The 8151-nt window shown below is 33.4% G+C and overlaps 1 long non-coding RNA gene across 1 annotated transcript; it reads left to right on the top strand.

The window, feature by feature from the left end:
* The first annotated feature begins 1176 nt into the window (after window positions 1-1176).
* Window positions 1177-5056, top strand: LOC128554450 (uncharacterized). Its single transcript, XR_008369610.1, has 3 exons — window positions 1177-1484; window positions 2001-2241; window positions 2530-5056. It is a non-coding gene; the product is annotated as an uncharacterized LOC128554450 (long non-coding RNA).
* The last annotated feature ends 3095 nt before the right edge of the window (window positions 5057-8151 follow it).

Here is an 8151-nt window from a genome sequence, read left to right as displayed (position 1 = left end):
CTCATAAGCGTAAATACGATTAGCTTCTACTGATTATAAAACATAACGTTCGATTTGTTGTGAATCAACTGTAGTTGTACTTTTAGTAGTTCAACCGCCACCCTTGTTTAAGAGCAACATTTAAAAACACGTTTTTTTTCATCCTCAAGTAATAAGTAAGTAGACTCGCCCAGTTTAATCAATCTAGACGCATAATCTACATAGAGCGCTTACTTCACCCGATTTACATTCGGAACATTTTCACGCTTTTTGGGCTTTATCGTATGTTTAACATGGGATTTTTGAACCGTCCAAAGATGTTGGAAATGTTTGTCTCATTGTTTATTTTTTTTTTAATAAAAATGTTACTGCTTTCATTGTCTACCACTTTTTTTCCACCCTTGCCTGAAAAAACAGTAATGAGTTTGTACACTGTTCTGACAATTGTGCTCTGTTGAAATTTAACCAAACACAAGTTTACCTGCATAAACAGAAAGCATGATATGTCACCATGCGCGGATCAAGATGGGGGGGGGGTGGGGACCGAGGGTCCGGACCCCCTCTTGAAAATCTTTAAAAAAGGAAAGAAGACAAGAAGGAAAGAAAATGTTTTTCGAAAAAGGCAACATTAGGACTGCATGTAAAGTATATGCGGCTGTTGCTACATACGACCCCGACATAATTCATATTATTTATCTAAAAGAAACTAAGAATTTTACCTTCAAGAAAGCTTGATTTTATCATTTTCGCAAATTTAACAGGTTAGTCCATAAAACTGTCCCAGAATGCAAACAATGAAGTGCCAAATTGCAAAGTTTCCAGGGCGGGTTGGGGGTTGGGGCAGGGGATCGGACCCCCTCTGAGAAAATTGGCTGTGTCCGTGCATGGTCACTATACCTGTCCAGTACTGGACATTATGGTAAACGCTTCATTCCTGCACAAATGACAATTTCGCAACTTCTGTCCGGTTTGTACAAATTTCTGGCCGCGATAAACCATTTGACTTGTCTTTTAATGTACAGTTACTGTCACATTCAAGAGAAAATTGCATCTCTGACGGAAATATTTGCTGACAGACAACTCTTGCTTCTCGGACATACTGAATTAAAAGACCATAGAAGCAGACGAACAAATCTAGACATATCTAAAATCCATCCAAGCTGCACAGCTGTTTTTGTTTGAAAAAAACAAGTATGAATCAATTCATTTGTTAACTTCAAATGTGCGTGGGTAAAACTCTTATTTAAATAGAGAAAATGTGTAGGATGTTTTATTTTCACTTTATTTCAAATACTGATTAATTAAATAATTTCATTTACTTCTGATTATTTATATGCTTATTATATCCTATGTTCATTTCAGTTCCATTCCAATCGTTTTCGTTTAGTTCGTCTCTTAGCAATGCCTCATCCGTTGCCAAGCAATGTGCAGCTACTGGATACTATGTGGAGATCAAAGATATAACTAAGTCAGCATTTACTTCTGGAAGCACAACTCCATCTAAGGTACTATATAGCTGAATTTCAAAATACATATTTTGGCATAATTATTCAAGCATATCTCATTATTGTAATGATTTTTACGATATATCAAAATACACATGATAAATACATTTAATTCTTTATTACTTATAATTATCCTGTGTTATTTATTTGCTGTATAAACATTTTGAAAACACTCTTTCTCTTTAAAAGGAAAAGTGTAAGCCATAGACTTATGATGATCGATGATAAAGTTATCCTTGAATACATATCATAAATACTTAATTCTCTTGCGTATATTTTCTATTCATACATTTTAACTAATATGTATGAATCAACCTTACTGTTATGGCATGCAGGCCAGCGTACGGATCACGATTACATATAACGTGATCGCTATAACGAATTTAATTATTTGGCGAAATATAACATTTTTCCATAACGCCAATGGATGTTTACATTTTGAAAGTGTTTAGTTAAATGTTGATTTAAACACAGTTATATATCAAATAAATATAAAAAAAAATAAATGGTTTTTAGATTGTATGTCGAGAACACATTATATCCAATTCAAAGGACTGTTCCTGAGCTTGACAAAGAACTTTACATAACACAGAAACGATCTGACACCATAAAGCTATCGCAGCAAAATGTTGAAAAAATGTCATTCAACTTGTGGAAGTTCTTACATCAGGGAGTGATGATTACAAAGAGCTTATGTCTGTTGTCCAACCTTTCTGCACTAATGATTCTAATACCAATGAAGTTATGTATGGCCAAGGTATTTTATTTAAAGGCATTTCTTGCTGTGGTTTGAAGAATGTGAATATTTGTAATTTGTGACACCCTTGTTAAATTCAAAAGATCAACAACTTTATATAAACAGCTTTTAAATTTAAAGTTAGCTTCTTAACACATCATATATTCTTCTATAATATTTCAAAAAGACAATAACCAATAAAAAATACAGTCTAAAAGAAACTATGGTTTCTGAGGTATTGTTTGTTCTAGTAATGAAAATAATCAATAATACTTGAAAAGGCATATGTATTTTTTGTACAATTTCTAGGCATTTACCAAAAAGGAGGCTGATGATTGAAATAAAAAGCTGGCATGAAAAGTACGTTTACAGGACGACTTATCCCGCCCGCTTAGCTCAGCAGGGAGAGCGCAGATCTACGTATCGCGGGGTGTGAGTTCTATCCACGGGCGAGGCGTATGTTCTCCGTTACAATTTGATAAAACAAATGTCTGAAATCGTTCGTCCTTCACCTCTGATTCATATGGGGAAGTTGGCAGCTACTTTCAGAGAACAGGTTTGTACTGGTACAAAATCAAGGGACACTGGTTAGTTTAACTGCCTGCCGTTACATATTATTAACTGAAATACTGTTGAAAAACGGTGTTAAACCAAAAACAAACAAATAATCAAAAGATATGACAAATTATTTATTCATATTTTGCACAATTGTTTAAACTATTTTATTAGTTATGTTCAAAATGTTAGACCAGAACTCGCTATGAAGAGATCAAAGTGTATACGAGTGTACTTGGTCAAAGGTTAAGTGAGGCTTGGACATCTTGCACAAAAGATCACTTTGGATGCAGTAAGAAGGATCACTGGTAGATATATAGCTCGTTCGTGTTATAGTGCTACAGTAAAGAATAAGGTCTCAACATATTTCTACGATGATCTGATCACATATGTTTTAATGAGGACGGTCATTGATAGCTATGTATAAAACAATTGTTTGAAAGTTTCAGTACAAACACTAAGAATAGTTCATGTGTTTAAGGTGCCATACGAAATATCTGGCTCAATGGTAACTGAGTAGGTGGCAAAGAGACTCTACCATGTTACCGCAAAATACTTACCAGAAAGCCCGATATTTCCATCCGCACTTTCAGCTAATGATATATTTTTTCTTTTGCTTGCCTTATTCTTCTTTTCATAGAAGGTATAAAAATTTATTAATGCATTTCTTTTAATAAAGAGTTATCTTGCGAACCGGGTTGTCAGACGAGTTTTTTTTTCAGTGCATAAAAATCACGGGTAAAACTTGACATGCAGGAGTAGACGAGTCTTCCAAATATTTCCTCTCTGATTACAAATGTTACAATATTAGGTACCCTTGAATCATTCGTTTGATATATCCAGAAGGCTACAACTTTCTGTTCTACAAATCTTCTACCCGAAATCAGGAAGATCATTTATTGATATTTATAAATCATTTGTGACATGGTCCAAAACAAAGTAGTGGTTTCAACATTTCGTTTTTCTGATCACCTACGTTTTTTGGATGAGTATTTATAAATCATTAAGCACAACATTTGCTTTTGACCTTCAGATCAAAATTTTAAGTTGTTTCGGGGATAATTGTAAGAAAACAAGTGCGGAACGAAGAATGTTTTATTATCGAACTGTTTATAAATGTTGATTTTCATAGAACGTTAATTTGTAATAAATGTAGTAGTTGTAAGTGAGTCACTTCATACTTTAAGCACACACACTTTTCAGGCTATGTATTTATTAATTATAATGATTTCCCCCATTTGAAAGCGTTATTTATTTCAGTTGTGAGACCAGTTACACATATAATTTGAAGCTTATCTTTAGAAAGACCACAAGGAATATATAATATTAATCTTGCACATTATATTATCATGTTTTAATTATTTCATGAGGTAAACTGTATGTTTAAAACGTAAACGTGATAAGGCAATCTCACAAAACGATAATTTATACAATTGTTTAAGCTCACGTCTGGCTTCCCATAGTGTTCATCAGCTATCTATGTTTAACATTGTAAATATAGCCTTATATCTTACAAAACTATTGTGCATTATAGAAAAGTTTCTGCTTATCCATCAGATACAATAATCAGATGGCCTCCAATAACTAGAGGAGTTCTGTTACACGTTTTCTATGTAGGTGTAAATTTTACGATAGATTACATTTTTCTAGTTTACTGTCAGAAGTTCATAAAGAAGTTTCAGGAAATACTGTGTATTTTTAATAGTCAGGTTGTATGCAAATAACGTTTTCTTTTCTTTCTTCCCTTTTTTTGCGTTTCAAAATTACATTTGTCTAGTTTCCGCATGACTCATTATCTTACTTGTTAAATTTAATTATATATACCGAGGCCTCAGTGGCTGACACTTCGAACCACTTGAGCCACCTCGATGTTGGTTCGAAGTCTCACTGAAGGTGTAGAATGCTTCATGTGAGGAAGTGATCATGCTGGATTACTGAAGATCAGTGGTTATGCCCAGGTGTCCGCCCATAATGCCTGAGACAATGCATGTATTGGTACTTTGGGTCTAGTTCAACCATCACAAGAAAGGTCGCCTCCAAGTGGCTCTAATCCAAAAGAAAACAATACTTCTACGTTATGAGGTTTTCATTTATGTCGTGTTGGGCGACCTGTGGTTTTCCACTCTCTCTGTTTCATGATGCACACTACACCTATTTTTATTACAGTTTGTCGAAAGTTCAACATATACGACAGGTAGTATTCAAACTGTGTCAAGACATAAGAAATACATATATGAAGAATTTCACCTACATGAAATTAACTTTCATACAGTCGAAAGGCAAATAAGCAAATAAAAACAGCTACCGTAGCATGTGGTAACATCAGTCGTTGCTAAACAATCTAACCTAGTTTATATATCTACATTTTGATACTAGAGAACATTTTACACGAAATATTTATATGTAAATCTATTCTTATAACTTAGTCTACATAATTGTGATTAAAGGAGGATTACCAATGCACTTTTTAAAATTCAGTTCATAAAATATTCAAGGTTCATTTATATCTCTTAATTAATACGAGTTCACGACCATTTTATCACTGAAATACTATATTTGTTTACACGATATCACTTCCTTATTTTCATGAATGAACTACTTTAATACTAGACGGAAGTGTAATAAATTGTTATAACCAGTAGTACATTGTTTTTTTGGGGGGTGGGGGGGGGGGGGGGGTGCTTACGCAGCGTTTAATACATTATGCAGTTTCAATTCATCGGATTGTTGACATATTGCTCTTACGTTTTTAGTTTGTTTTGGACGCCGTTTTTCAGTCATGTAACGGCGGGCAGTTAACCTAACCAGTGTTCCTGGATTCTGTACCAGTACAAACCTGTTCTCCGCAAGTAACTGCCAACTTCCCAACATGAATTAGAGGTGGAGGACTTATGATTTCAGACAGAATGTCGTTTATCAAATAGTCATGGAGAACATACGCCCCGCCCGAGGATCGAACTCGCGACCCCGCGATCCGTAGACCAACGGTCTTACCTACTGAGCTAAGCGGGCGGGCTTATTGCTCGTTAGAGACATTTAAAAAACCTTTTGTTTGTCCGAATATTTTAATAAGAATCAATTTAATGAATGAAATTTCTATGCCAGATTAAAGAAACGTTTCCGCTTTAATATCATTTTTAGACAAAGGCTGGAGGACCTGTGTGTTTGTACTATTACGCTCTTTCAAAGACACTGTGCTAAAAAGTTCCAAAATGTCCATGATGCTGAGGTATGGTGTCTGTAATGGTTTTCCAAAATCATTTGGCGGTGTCTGGTAGACGCAACGATATTGATACATGTTTTATCATTTTACAATGACATGAATTAATTCTAAATGTAATTATAGTTGGACCTTAACTTCCATTGAATAATTGATATAAAAGAGCTTTCCCTGACAAGTTCTGTGATAATTTTCACCCACATTTGAGAACAAATCTTGCAGAAATATGCACATCTGTTACAATTTCGTTTCTGTATATACTTGATGTTGTTGATTGGTCAACGGATAATTGATAGAGATTGTTGTTCGTGGCTTGTTTAAAAGATTGCTTTGAAAGATTTATTTCGTCTAAAGTTTGAAAAAAACCTGTTTTAGGAAGACAAACTAATCATACATGGCCATAAAACAATGTTTCAAATGTACCTTGACATTGTTGTGTTGAATTCAGCAGCATCACCATGACGTGAAATAAACATAATGAAATGATATTGCAGTTTACATTTGTAACAGGTATTCTACATTTTTAGAAGAAATGTTCAACCAAAACATTGTTAAAGATTTTACGTTCTAACATTGTATAAAGCGGTAAGTCACTAGAATTCCAAGTATGCATAGATGTGTACAGTACGGATACCAACACTATCCGAATGGGAATCTTCGTTTAGAAATTTATATTATTATACCTCACATAAATGTCCAGTGCAAATTTACCATTAGTTTAACTTGAATAATATATCATATTCCCCAGTGATTTTATATCACATGCGCAAAATCGTTATTTTCAATTTCTGCACAGGTGATATGATCCATAATTTCATATCACATGCGCAACAGCGTTATTTTGTTTTTCTGCGCATGCGATGTTATTGATTCATATCACCCGTTGAGAGATTGATACTTTCGCATTGATTATTTTCTTTTTTATGCTACGTGCAAAATATTTCGAAAACAATTTTTCATCAAATATTGAATCGAAAGTACAACAATAAGTTTGGAAATGATCTAACTAAGAAAATGAGTACTCACACTTATATGTTTCATTTAGAAAAAAGAATGTTATCGCCGTTTTTCGAATGCTACTATTTGACGCAATGTTGAAATATTAGAATAAATATAGGGGTCAGCGATATGTAAACGTCTCGACTAAATCTATCAAAAGTCGCCACAAGTTATGAGTGCTAACAAGTAAAGACTCTTTAATTCTGTCTTCATTATTTGGTCAGTAATTACTTTTTAATGTTAAATAAATTATTATGTTGATTTTCCAGTAAATGCTTTGACCCTTATAAGCTTTCGGTATAATAAAATAAATATTGCATTCCTATTTTTCATATCACCCTTTTAGAAATGCAATATTTATATAATACAATTTTTTTAGATTTATAGAAGCTCTCAATTAGTTTCGTGTATATTTACTGTTTTGCATATTTATATTTAATCTTTTTCGAAACAACACACTGGAATGATCAATGTAAGGTAGAGTTCCATATCTTTCTCTTCATTTCAAGCATTCTTTTAAAACATTTGACCAGAGCAGGAAAAGAAGAAACAAACATAAAGTTTGTAATGGAATGTCTAGGTCAAGTCAATAAAGGACTTGACAAAGTAAGTTCGAACTACAAACCTTTACATTTGGTTATAATTTAATACATTTTGTAGCATAATTATTGTCAATCTGTTATGGTTTGCATTTAAACTACTAAGTCTTCGTAGACACCCGAAAGGTGATTGTGATTCGTCAGTTAGAATATTCCGTGTATTGCAAATACAGAACACTTCAATATTTATTTATTCACTTAAATCCTTCTAGTAAATGAATAAAAACAACCGTGTATGCTCATTTCAAAATCAAATGGTATTATACACTTTCAGAACTGTGAAATTATCGGAATATAATTCTGTGAATAATTTTAAACGTTTGATATAAAATATAAATGGAAACATTTGCTTCGAATCCTTGAAATGGATTATAATATGGATACATGTATTTAGCCGCAGAGGTAGGTTACCTTGTAAAGATAAAATATCATAGATCAGTGATGGCATATTACATAATTAGCCCGATCTATTGTATGTGTCATATACATAAGATTGACTATGGGCATCCCATTTTAGTAATTGAGAAAATGAGGGTTCTGCAGCTTTAAACCCGTTTT

This window comes from Mercenaria mercenaria, unplaced genomic scaffold, assembly GCF_021730395.1.
Source record: "Mercenaria mercenaria strain notata unplaced genomic scaffold, MADL_Memer_1 contig_5046, whole genome shotgun sequence".
Classification (NCBI taxonomy): domain Eukaryota; kingdom Metazoa; phylum Mollusca; class Bivalvia; order Venerida; family Veneridae; genus Mercenaria; species Mercenaria mercenaria.
Note: the sequence above shows the minus strand (reverse complement) of the source record. Positions and strands in the feature narration are given on the sequence as shown.